Genomic DNA, 13,186 nt, shown 5'->3' with positions numbered 1-13,186 from the left:
AATATGTATGGGGAGGAGTTTTATATCAGACTGAAACGCCTACCAATTTACTTGGGACGTCGTGATCTTGTGGTGTGACCTGACTGAGTTCCAAGGCATGGTAAGATGCTCCAAGGGTCCAAGTAGGTGGTGGGGGATTGTTGAGAGGTTGGAAATAATGGGTTGGTTACAGTTTTCATGATTTTAGTAGTTGTTCCTTTGTTCTGCAGACATCAATAATTAGAGGTCATCGAGTGCATGGTGTCCGAGATGGCTGAGAGCCCAACAGTGGCTCATAAAGGGGAGTTCTAAATCATGTCCTGGAATGTGAATGGCTTGATCAATAAAATCAAACGCTGGGCAACTATATCATGCCCCAGATGTCCTCCTCTTGCAGGAGATGCACTAATTAGGCATGCACTGTGCGTTATTGGATCGCATTGGATACACCTGGGTCTACCACTCATGATTCACTAGGGGGTCAATGATGGGGCAATTCTATTGCATTTGACTAAGCATGGGCGGCAAATCCGTTACGTCCGCGGATTTTTCGGATTTTTGGTGAATACGCAATCCGTGTATTTTACGTATTTTCCCAAAAATCCGAAAAAATCCGCGGATGTAACGGGTTCAAAAGTTGAACCCCCACCCACTCATGTAATGGCGCCAGCAAGCTGCCAGCGCCGTTGTAAAATAGTTACAAAGTTAGCTTGCACAGGAACCACTAGATAAAACGAAGCAGGTGCTGCTTTATTTTATCTAAGTGCTTCCTGTGCAAGCTAACTTTGTAACTATTTTACAACGGCGCTGGCAGCTTGCTGGCGCCATTGTAAACACACACATGGTCGCTGGAACTAGTTGAAGCTCAAATGCAGTGACTCATTCATCAGCCCAGAAACAATCGAGAGCGTCGTCGAGGCTGGGCAATGTGCCTTCTTTACCACATCTACCGTCGAAAGTCAGCTGTGATGCTGGATAGAGGCCTTTGCATCCTTGACTTTCACGAGCACAATCCCTGTGCTGTTCCTGTGATCTTCATCTGCTGCTCTGATCGGCCTCTGACCTTTTATACACACAAGAGGCATGTGCAGCACAATCCCTGTGCTGTTCCTGTGACCAGGAGTCTCTGTATCTTTGTTGAAAATGGCAATGTATATGTACATAAGCGGCGTTCATTTGTGTTCACTGTACCCCTTGTTGTAAGCAGAATGGATATCACTAAACACTGACTGTGTTATCCCGCCAGCATAGACCCATGCACACACGTACACGACAGCCATTTTAGACACCATGGCCTCTCTGCCCATCTGTTCCCGGCACCCCTCCCCGCGCGCACTGCTCATGCATCGGCCACAAGACCCTCTCCCTCTGCGTGACCCTGCTCTAGAAGTAGCACTCCTGCTTGACCCACACCCCCCCATTTCCTCCCAAGAACACCCTTCCCCTCAGCTGACAACCCCCCCCCCCTGGCTGCACTTGGCCTCTCGACCCGGTCCCAAGTCCTAAGACCAAGCCTCGTGGATGTACATCCCCCTTTTCCCTGCCCAGCATAACAAAACCGTGATACACCAACCAACGTGCCCGATCTTATCGCCTGCCCAACCTTTGATCTGATCATCCCCTCCTGCCCTCGTGTCCGGTAGGAATGTCCGGCTGAGAGATCACAATCTCTTGTTACATTCAGGAGGGGAGGATGACATTTGAGCGACTGGTATGGGAATAGGCCTGAAGCTGGGATTCCAAGCATGCCTTTTCCTACTTCAAAGCGTCTTTATTGTAATAAGGAATGTTTGTGCATCATAAACATGTGTATAAAAGACGAAGCCTCAGAGAAACTGGTGTGTGTGTGGTGGGTAGGGAGGAGAGAGCACACCCTGTAGACACCATGCGGGTATCCGAAATGACAGGCTCTCCTCATGAGAAATAAAACTCTATTCTTGTTTTCCTGCTTCCAGCGCCCGTCTCTTTATTTGGTAATTGTTCAAGATGGGAACTAAGAGGCGTCCTGCGCCAGCAGCCTGGGCATCAGGTGCGTAATGGGCTGACTTTTCCACAATTGGCGTCCCAATGCGGGGTCCATCAGCGACATAAGGTCCGGTAAGAGAGGTCCAGACGATGGGGTGAACATCTAAACGATTGGAGTATACCTGCCTTGAGAGGGCCCTCGTCCGGCTGCCGATTGAATGAACTTCACCGATTCCGAACGGACCTCTCTCAAGTGACCTACTGTCCTGACTGGAATCCCACAGGAATGCTGCGGTAAAAACATGGAGAAAGAGAACGATTGGGTGCTGGAAAAGGGAAGGCGAAGAATTGCCCACACGGTCCGGTCCGGGTAAGATTAAGTAGGACGTCTTTACGTCCGATTGGTAGGATGGCTTTATCCATCTGATTGATTGATTGATTGTACTTGAAGTATTGGTTCTCTTTGAGACATTTTCTATTTGCAAACAGCGATGAATAGGAACGTTCCTCTCTCTTTGCAAATAGTTAAGGATAGGTAATGCAGACGTTTGTCCCCTATTGTAATCCGTCATGCCTATTTTTCTCCCCACTGATTGTTTGTTATCGATTTTTATCGATTATTGCTCTTTGAGATATTCCCTGTCTACAAACAGGGAAGAATAGAAATATTCTGCCCCCTTTGCAGATAGTGAAGGATAGGTAATGCAGATTTTTGTCCCCGTTGTAATCCGTCATGCCTGTTTTTCTCCCCATTGATTGATTGATTGTCTGGACATTTATTGTTCAAGGAATAGTTTTTTTAAGGTATCCTCTGTTTGCAAATAACGTAGAAAAGAAATATTCTGTCTAATCTTTACAAGTAGTGAAGGGTAGGTAATGCGGACCTTTGTCCCCCGTTGTAATCTCCCGGGCCTATCTACTCCCCACTGATTGGTAAACTAGTTCCACCCGGACCATTTATTAGAGGTAGGTCATCTGGCTCGACCAGAGGGCACCCCTAATAAAAAAAAAGGACATATGCAACAGTAACGAAGTAATAACCGTATCCTGTTAACAGAAGCTTTAGCATGAAACACGCTAGGAAAAAAAGGGAAGAAAGAAATAAGAAAGCAAAATCAGCAGGCCACTGATGAGTTTTTTGATTTCGCTACAAATAAGAAAACGTTAGAAATAGCTCACGACGAAACACATGATTTCGCTAAAAATAAGAAACGTTAAGAAATAAGTCCGTAATAAGATTTTTGGAAAATGGTGAGAGAAGCCAAGCTTGACATCACGGCAGCCACAAGGCAACCAGGCTTCGCCACCCCTCACTGCTCCAAACATGTCTGTCCCACCGCCTGCCACGCCCCAATAACGGTAACATGAGACAGATACAAGTCAACAGATACCTACCCCCATTCTGGAAACTCCCGAAGTGCAACAGGTTCGCGGCTACGCCCATCCGGAAGACGAGATCTTCGGCACGTGTAGGGCGGGTCCTGCTGCCAGCCGTCGGCCGGAGGTCATCGAGTAAGGTGGGCCAAAAGAGGAGCCGAGGCCGACGGGATCCGGGCGTCCCCTCTTCTTTCTTCAATAATGGCTGCGACAACACGGGGGGGATGTCTTGCTCATGCCACCGACCCCCCCCCTCGCATCTCCTGGTCCAGCCACGTCTTGGTATGAGCTCCCCGTTCGGCCCTGAAGCGGCACCTTGCAGGCCACCGGGGGGGGATGTCTTGCCTATGCCTCCGACCCCCCCCCTCTCATCGCCTGATCCGGCCATCATGAATATTAGCGCCGAGAAAAATGGCGTGGGGTGCGCTGGGAGGGAGAGGCGGCGCGAACGAGCCTCTCCCGCCTCCCCAGGTGGAGGCCCCCAGCGGCACCCCCAACGCTCCACTCACCCGACGAGGGTTCGCCCACTCGTAAAATGGCGGTCGACCCTGCTGGAGCGGGCCCGGCGTGAAGAGATGGCCCGGCTGCTTGTTGATTAAGAAATGAGTCCCACCATCATAAGTGTTCTCCTCGACTTTGAAGATTCTATAAGAGCCACGGGGGCCCCCGACCCCCGCAGACACCCCCGATGGGGAATGACTGCCATGATTGCCCGCGGAACGATGAAAATGTAGCCGCGAGACGTCGGCGCTCCCATGCTGGCGCCAGCCTCAGTTTGAATGACTAAAATCCTGCAGACTACAGTTCGGATCAGTTCCGGTGAAAACCCAGTATGACCCGGTAGGAAACAATTGTTGCCTCCCTCCCCCTTTGACTGATGGTTCATACTGCCGATCCTTTTTGTTGCCCTTTAACGGAACTTTTGGACTGCCGAAAGAGGCTCTGGGCCAACCACGAGTAGGTGGAGATTTTAACTATGCCTGGATCTGCCTGGCTGCACCCAAAATGGCGCTGGTACAAATGAAACTTTCAACTCCTTGTTGTACCCCGATTGCTCAGCCTTGGTGTCATGAAATATGTATGCAGTTTTTAATCACAATGAATTGATATGGGATGGGTACTGATTATGTGTTCGGACAATGAATTGAAGTGAGATGGGCGCTGATTGAACATTCGGACAATGAATTGTTGTTGAGTTGTGGCGCACCATGATTATTGAAAGTTCGAACTTCAACACTTATGATACTCGCTCACACTGAAATTCCGATATGATTTTATTGCACTTGTCGCACTTTTTTATGAAATCGACGACCACCGACTCCATTAGGTTTTCCACTAATAAGTATCCCCACGTGTACAATTCTGGCCGGCCCATTGGGTTGTAGGCCCGTATTTATGCACTGACATTTTTATTAAAGATTTTTGGAAAAAGCAAACGTAGTTGTCGCGCGTAAATTGGTAAGTTTCAAATAAATGACCACTATTTCCGATATAACTAGATTACAGGTGAAATGGCTCAGCTCGATTAAGTTAAGGGTTAAAAAGTATAGTACGCAGGAATATTGCAAATATGAATGGTCCAGGTTTTTGTTGTATGTGTTTCGCATTTTTGTACAGCCTAAAGCAACCGCTAAAGATCCTGGTATTTAGCCTATACTTTATATGCTACCTGTATCAGGAAAGTTGTTTTAAAATGCCCCTAAGTCACCCCGAAGGAGTGCCACCTGACCCCCCTGCGCACGATCCGTAATACCACGCTTGGGCGACTTATGCTATCCACAGGCTTCCGATAATCATCTCTCCCACACTAAACGGTCCACCTGGGCTCAAACGCCAAGTTGGCAGGGACCGCGTCCAGTGGAGATAGCCCGAGTATGTAGTAAGTAAAAGCCTTTTCGAGTTTATGCGCGCTGATGTGTTTTTAAAAATGCTGCCCCCGCCCCCCTTCTTTTTCCCTCTTTCTGCAGGTCACATCGGAACGTCGACTAAAGTACGAAAAGGAAAATGGTGATCTAGCGGACAAAGATGGGAAAAAGGGGTTCGATTATTGTGCCTACACACGACGAGCAAACGATACTATTTCTCTCCCTGAACTTAGCGCTTGGGAGGACAGCCTGAAGCGGAAACTACAAAATATGACTTCGCTTGGCACCCCGAATAATACAACCAGGAATGACGTGCACTAATGAATAAATCCCTACGTTTAACTAAATAGGGAAAGTTTAAGGAATATTCCGAGATGAGGTTTACCCAAGTACCCTCCGCTTGGAGGACTAGGAATGTTGCCAGTGTTTAAAATCTAATACCTCCTTTTCGCACCCTCATAGACATGAAACTCAAAGCTGCCCTATTGTTCTCCCAACTGACGCCCACTGTTGCCTCAGCCCACCGTGAGCATTAGCCCGACCAGGTTAGTTCTTGACCAATTGCCAAAGGCATATAAGTGTATATAACTAAAGCCACCGGTGAAGGCAGCCGACGATAAAAGAGAAGAAAAAGGTAAAAAGGGCTTAGGATGCTAAGGATGCGCAGCATACAGGCAGAGATCATTTTGGCCAATAACTGTTCTATGTTTTGTCTTGAATTTTTGTATATAATACCAGTCACTGTTCTATGTTTTGTCTTGGATTTTTGTAAATAATACATGTACTGTCTCCCCCGCCCGAGTTTGTGTGTACGTAATGTATGGATCTACGTCGTCCCTCTGCCTGTGTTTCCGTATTACTTGACCCCTGCTGTTCTGTGTTGTGTGCGCACTGAATGGCCCATTATTGTACACGTTTCTCTTTCTCTCTCTCTCTCTCTCTCTCTCTCTCTCTCTCTCTCTCTCTCTCACTCTCTCTCTCTCTCTCTCTCTCTCTCTCTCTCCATGTCATACGTGTACCGAATGGTTCGTTTAGAGTGCGGACGACTCTCTCTCTCTCTCTCTCTCTCTCTCTCTCTCTCTCTCTCTCTCTCTCACTCTCTCTCTCTCTCTCTGAGGGTCCCCCTGTTCCCTCCTCCCTTGTATGGTAACGTTGTGCCCCACCGGCACACACCTAATTGGGTCTCTTCGAACACAAAGGTGTTCGGCAAAATTGACAGAAACTAAAACGATTGTAACTTGCCATATTACTACCTCTCCTTTCTGCAAAACGATAGAACCCGAGTTGGTAATGAAGGAAAGGACAGGTAAGACGACTGATGTCCCCTAATCTGGCCTTTTTATAGGGGGACTATAACGTCAATGGTCTTCTGTTTTTCAGTTCGTTAGAAATGCAATCCCCAATGCCCAAATTGCCCCACCCCTCTGCACTTAAGTGCGGATGTCCAAAGCATCCTCGCTTCTCCCGATTGACCCCAACTCCATATCAGCTATCCCCGAAGTGTAATTGATGACCTTGATTAACCGTCGCTCCCCAAGAAATGCATGTTTAACCTCCGCCCTCCCCCCCCTCTCATGAAGATAACCCCCTGCTTGCAAGAGTTAGCCGACCCCGAAGGGAAATGTAAGATTGTCAGTACTTGGGTTAGAAAAAAAAAAAAAAGGCGAGTCTCTACCTAAGGACTCGATCTCGAATTTGATAGAATACACTGTCAATGGGAGTCCGATTTCTCTCCACGTACGCCACGAATGAACGGCAAATAGGCTCACGAATACAGTGGAAATACCCTCCCACATACTCCATAAGTGATGACTTCTGACTGTGACCGATGAACCTATCCCCCACCTACTTAGGATTGGGGACGGAATTGAGATGTATAAATGTCTTCTCCTGCCAGTTTTTCTAAAACTTGTTTTGTACCCATTCAAAGATACAATCACCGGAGGAGAGGAGCTGGATGTGACGCACAGCCTGGCCACAGATCATGAAGCACGTGTGACCGCAACCAAAGGTGGAGTCGCAGAGCAACGAGACGCAGGACGAGGCACCACTCTCAAGCTCGGCAGATGAAGGAATAAAGGGCTGCCTTGAAGCCCTTGATTTGCTGACCCACTCGTGCCTGAAGTCCCCGTCCCTTTTGAGCCCGACTGATAGGCCTGCCTGCTCGTCATCCTTTGCTCCTTTGGTCCCTTGGTGTGTTCAAAGATCTGATCCCACTCCGCCCTCTCTTCCCTCGATTATTCAACATCACCCTTTTCGCATAACTTTTGACTCAAAAAAGAAGAGCAACATTTAGATAGAATAAGGTTTTGCCACGAAAGAAGAAAGACACGCAGGTGCCCAGCATGAGGCACCCCTAAGAAGATCAGTTAGGAAACAGGACTGTGATCTAACAGCAGAGGACTGATCGCACCCTGCAACGCGTAAGGATGAATACGAGCTGGACCTATAGCTCCACCGCCGGTGCTCAACAGCGCCAACGAAAGAAGACGGACTCTGTTAAAAAGACATTGTGACGAAGACCCCCCCCCTTCCTGAACTTTCTACTCACCCCCTTGACTAATTGCTTGTATCGAACTGAATTCCTCCCTCAACCATTTTGTATTGTTTTCTAAAATGTTTCATCGGTCACTCATGTATTTAGTTGTCCAAAAGTTTCTTATAGCACTGACACGACCCGAAGGTATCAGAGCACTTTTTACTGTATGTTGATGTCACCGGAGAGAAAGTCTGAACTTGATTCTATAATGTTTCGGAACATTTTTCTTGATTGACCCCGACTAAGTATTATGCCGATCTCTAGACTTGTATGAATAACCCAACAAATGTAAAATCATATGTACCGCATTCCGCCTATCGTATCGACTGTATAGAACTGAACTAGCTTATGTAAAAAAAGCGGCGACTGTTGAAAATGGCAATGTATATGTACATAAGCGGCGTTCATTTGTGTTCACTGTACCCCTTGTTGTAAGCAGAATGGATATCACTAAACACTGACTGTGTTATCCCGCCAGCATAGACCCATGCACACACGTACACGACAGCCATTTTAGACACCATGGCCTCTCTGCCCATCTGTTCCCGGCACCCCTCCCCGCGCGCACTGCTCATGCATCGGCCACAAGACCCTCTCCCTCTGCGTGACCCTGCTCTAGAAGTAGCACTCCTGCTTGACCCACACCCCCCCATTTCCTCCCAAGAACACCCTTCCCCTCAGCTGACAACCCCCCCCCCCTGGCTGCACTTGGCCTCTCGACCCGGTCCCAAGTCCTAAGACCAAGCCTCGTGGATGTACATCCCCCTTTTCCCTGCCCAGCATAACAAAACCGTGATACACCAACCAACGTGCCCGATCTTATCGCCTGCCCAACCTTTGATCTGATCATCCCCTCCTGCCCTCGTGTCCGGTAGGAATGTCCGGCTGAGAGATCACAATCTCTTGTTACATTCAGGAGGGGAGGATGACATTTGAGCGACTGGTATGGGAATAGGCCTGAAGCTGGGATTCCAAGCATGCCTTTTCCTACTTCAAAGCGTCTTTATTGTAATAAGGAATGTTTGTGCATCATAAACATGTGTATAAAAGACGAAGCCTCAGAGAAACTGGTGTGTGTGTGGTGGGTAGGGAGGAGAGAGCACACCCTGTAGACACCATGCGGGTATCCGAAATGACAGGCTCTCCTCATGAGAAATAAAACTCTATTCTTGTTTTCCTGCTTCCAGCGCCCGTCTCTTTATTTGGTAATTGTTCAAGATGGGAACTAAGAGGCGTCCTGCGCCAACAGCCTGGGCATCAGGTGCGGTATGGGCTGACTTTTCCATCTTCATCTGCTGCTCTGATCGGCCTCTGACCTTTTATACACACAAGAGGCATGTGCACTCGCATGGAAGCCCCGTCCGTTTGGCCATGAGTAGGCACATTGTGTTCGCACGGGTTTCTGCACGTTCGCGAGCGTTTTGTACAATAAAACCCTCGCGAACTTGCAGAAACCCGTGCGAACACGCAAAAAAAAAATACGCTAGGATCCGCGGATTTTGCGTATTGTCGCAATCCGCAAATACGCAAATCCGCAGATCCGCGGATTGCCAATACGCAAAATCCGCTCATGCTTACATTTGACATTTCCACTGTCGATGCAGAAAGTTTTTATGGATGACCATGGGTGATATATTATGGTTATTGGACACCTGAATGGGAATCTGTGGTCCATCGTCAGTGTTTATTCACCCCCCACATTGCTCAGGTATACACCACCACAGGAATGACAATAATAGGTGGGGATTTTAATTCTGTAGTAAATGCACTTCATTACACCACGGGGTCAACAATGTCCCATCGTGCACCCCACATCCAGCAGTGGATATCAACAACATGGCTAACTAATACCTACTGAATACACCACAGGGCCACTAAACAATTTATGCATTACTCCCCAGTGCATGCCACACACTCCTGAATTGATTATGTAATTGTCCTGGTAGTGAAACAGCAAGCAGTGGCTTCTGCATTCATTCTCCCCGGGCCCTTTCAGACTACACCTCCATACAAATAGGCATAAAATGTACACATTAAATGCCTGGTGGTAGTTGGATAACGCCATAACCAAACATCTGAGGAAGAGTGTAGTTGCATACTTCAGACGTAATAAACACTTTGTTTCCTCGGCCACAACCCTCTGTAAAGCCTTTAAAACAGTGGTGTGTGGCTCCGCCATGACCTATATTGGGGATAAGGAGGCAGTTAGGAGAAGGATTTATTGGATCTAGAGAGGAAGAGTCAACAGTAAGCGGGGAAGGAACTGGTCCCCCTAGCACCATACTGAGAACATCTACTCCATCAGGCCAGGTTGGCGCTAAATGAAATAAATATAAAGGCTAAGATTCTAAAAACATTTTGGGCCCTTAAACTGCCTAGTAATATGATTGGCTATCCACGAGAACCAGAATGGCTTTATGCCACATCATCCCTCATCTACCAGATCAGCTTGAATCCAATGGCACAGTGAGCACGGAACCCACGTCTGGGCATACCCTTCCCACTTAGGGTGACAAAAAAACAATGGATTAAGGCTCTGGACAGGGGGGAATGTTCGACATTGTTCAACATTCTGTCCAACAATTGTTATTTTTGCATTTGTTACCCCGAGTGGGAAGGGTATGCCCAGACGTGGGTCCTGTGCTCTCCATGCCACTGGAATAAAGCTAGCCTGGCTGATGAGGGGTGAAACCCTGAAACCAGTACCAGAATGCTTGTTTTTGGTCCAGGGAGGACCTGGCCTGGCAGTTCTGGCTGGACTGTTCCTATGAGAAACATGGTCAAGATCGATTTGCGTATGGCTGAGTTTAAACTGGAATGGAATGGGGAGAGAAAAACCTATGGATTTAGGCCCAGATCTCAGTACTTGGCTGAATATTTGACATCAGGTGTTATCTAGAATGAATTTTGCATCCCGCTTTCAGCATCTTGTTGCCACTCTTTCTACACAGCTGTGGGCACAGGTGATGGTTAACAGTATATTATCAGCTCCTTTTCCAATTGAGAGGGAAACCAGGCAAGGATCACCTTTCTTACTATTTTCACTTACAATAGTACCCCTGGCAGAGTAGTTCCACGTGGATGCCTAGCTCAGGGGAATGGAATGGGTCAGGGGACCTGAGGATAGAATATCATTATACGCAGACAGACATACAACTCAACTATTGGGCAACACAGTTGATTCCCATTAATGACTGGCTGCACAGCAAGTTGCCAGATCCCCTGCAGAGGTTGAAGTGCCCCTGGGTAGAACTGGAAATCTATATATGGATGTATGATTGAACAACTACTGCCTAAACCACAAATTCCTTAACCACGAAGGCTAAACAACGACCAATCCCTATCAATTAGCTTAGCCAATTAAGAGCAGGCTTATATAAACCTGTAGGAAACAAAGTAACAAATTGTTACAGACCGGCACTAAAAAGAGAACAGGAGCTACCTGGAGGCCATCGTCACCCCTTGAAGGTATGCAAGCTTTAAAATGTATCATGCCCACTTAGTAGCAAGCTTCTCTATTAGGAGAAATAAAGAGCTAATTCACGTTGCGCTTTACCCTATACAGATACGTGCTGATACTGCCATTACTGCGGCTAACGCGATCTACATTGAAATAGCTCTCCGTCACACCGTCACAACAAACAAGATACGTAGGTCAACCTGGCCTAATTTAGGTAGGTTACAATACATGTTGGAGGTGCACTCATGCCCTATTTATGCGCCTCTAAAGTATACGTAATTAACACGCCGGCATTCCTCTTTCTAATAGATACATGCTCCACATACCGGCGGGCGGTGCGCTGCATATTTGACTGTTTGGTTAGCCCTTCCGACAGCGGGACCTATCGTTTTAACATTTTTAGGTATGTGCCATCCGAGTAATGTAATCTTGGTTTAGCTGTTTGTTCTACCTTGTTGACCCGTGATTCATTTCGCCATTATTGCTCCACCTTACTAGATAACATTAACGGACTTGGAGCATTACCGTTACACGGTTACGACTTGGTGTAACGCAACGCTACATGTCAGTGTCCCTGTGGTTTCTTTAACTACAAGATGTGATTAACCTGGCAACTCTGTAGAACCACACGTCCCTTGCTAGGTAAATGCTCTTGTTTTACCAATTGCATTTTGCATTTTTAGTCGAACTATCATGAAAGCTTTCACTTTAAATGTTGAAAACTAAACTCTTCACGTCTTTTTTTATCTCAGCGTTTCAGTGCAAAAATCCTTATTTGTCGCGATTTGACACGCTCCTCAATATTCAAAAGCATTTCAAGACTATATTAGAATCCAATGTTGCTGCTCTGTACTTCCATTTTTTTCAGGTGAGACCACATTCTAACATATACACACTTTGAATGTTTCGCTTTGATTTCATTATTTTAAACTGCCCGTTATTTTCTATGCAATGGTAAGGCAGCGTTAAACATACCATCTGTATATAGATTATAGAATACAGGTTATAGAGTGCCTGGATGCCACATATAACATTATCAATCTGTACCACCAAAAGTGGATCTATTTGCTCATAGTGATCAAATATCAGAAGGTTCTCATTATCAACTACCTAAGCTACGATTTTGATATTCTGCTTTTTCGTCACCTTCTATAACATCAGACTATAGCTCAATAGAGAGGCCGTCAGAAATTGTGTCGGTTCATCAAAGATATCACCATCCAATAATCAGCAGGACACAGTTTTTGGTTATCCATGTCTTGGTTATCTATTTCTTGCTTCTCATGCTTTATCTTTTACCTTTCTTTCTGGCCCACCTCAGGGTCCTCCCTAATGTAAACATAATAACGGCAATGTTGAATGTATAATTCAGAACAATGACAATGTTTGTACCAGCAACTAATAATGTATTAACGCTGAAAAGTTTGAAATTTCGTTTTTTAAAGACTGTTTATTTTAATTTTAGATTAACTCTATGATGGTACTTTCCTGACGAAGACACCTTGTGTCGAAACGCGTTGAAGAAACCGTCACTACCTCACCCTTAACACCTTTTCAAATTGTAGTTCATGTATTCTTGTTACATTGTAAACTGTTATCAAACTATACATATCCCCCTTTTTTTAATCAACTTGTTTAGGAAAATTATTAAAATCTCTGATTGTTTTTATACAAAACCCTCTCTAGTAAAGTTGTATTTGTTTTTCGCTGGTCCTCATTGCTTTGTTGAATTCTGTTTTGCCTGGGATTGTTATTTGTCATTGTACTTTTTGCCCTGACCCAGGAAATTGATCCACACTCAGTGGGTCCTTGTTATTCACAATTGTAGCTCAGGTGAAGCCTTTGTGCTAGGTGATGAGTTTCACAGCAGTAGCAACGGTGCTGACTCCAAGAAGAAGTATCCAAAATAAGGACACAATGAAGCATGAGATCTTATCACCTGGGTGCCATCCGCCTTCCTGAGCAATCATCAGGAGCAGAACAAATGGTAGCCCTGTTTAG

General features: G+C 46.3%; 1 long non-coding RNA gene across 1 annotated transcript; it reads left to right on the top strand.

The window, feature by feature from the left end:
• The first annotated feature begins 11,332 nt into the window (after nt 1-11,332).
• LOC144821890 (uncharacterized) lies at nt 11,333-12,796 on the top strand. The gene is made up of 5 exons (XR_013608490.1): nt 11,333-11,399; nt 11,495-11,588; nt 11,684-11,827; nt 11,938-12,053; nt 12,651-12,796. It is a non-coding gene; the product is annotated as an uncharacterized LOC144821890 (long non-coding RNA).
• The last annotated feature ends 390 nt before the right edge of the window (nt 12,797-13,186 follow it).

The sequence above is a fragment of the Lissotriton helveticus genome, chromosome 2_2 (genome assembly GCF_964261635.1).
Source record: "Lissotriton helveticus chromosome 2_2, aLisHel1.1, whole genome shotgun sequence".
Classification (NCBI taxonomy): domain Eukaryota; kingdom Metazoa; phylum Chordata; class Amphibia; order Caudata; family Salamandridae; genus Lissotriton; species Lissotriton helveticus.
Note: the sequence above shows the minus strand (reverse complement) of the source record. Positions and strands in the feature narration are given on the sequence as shown.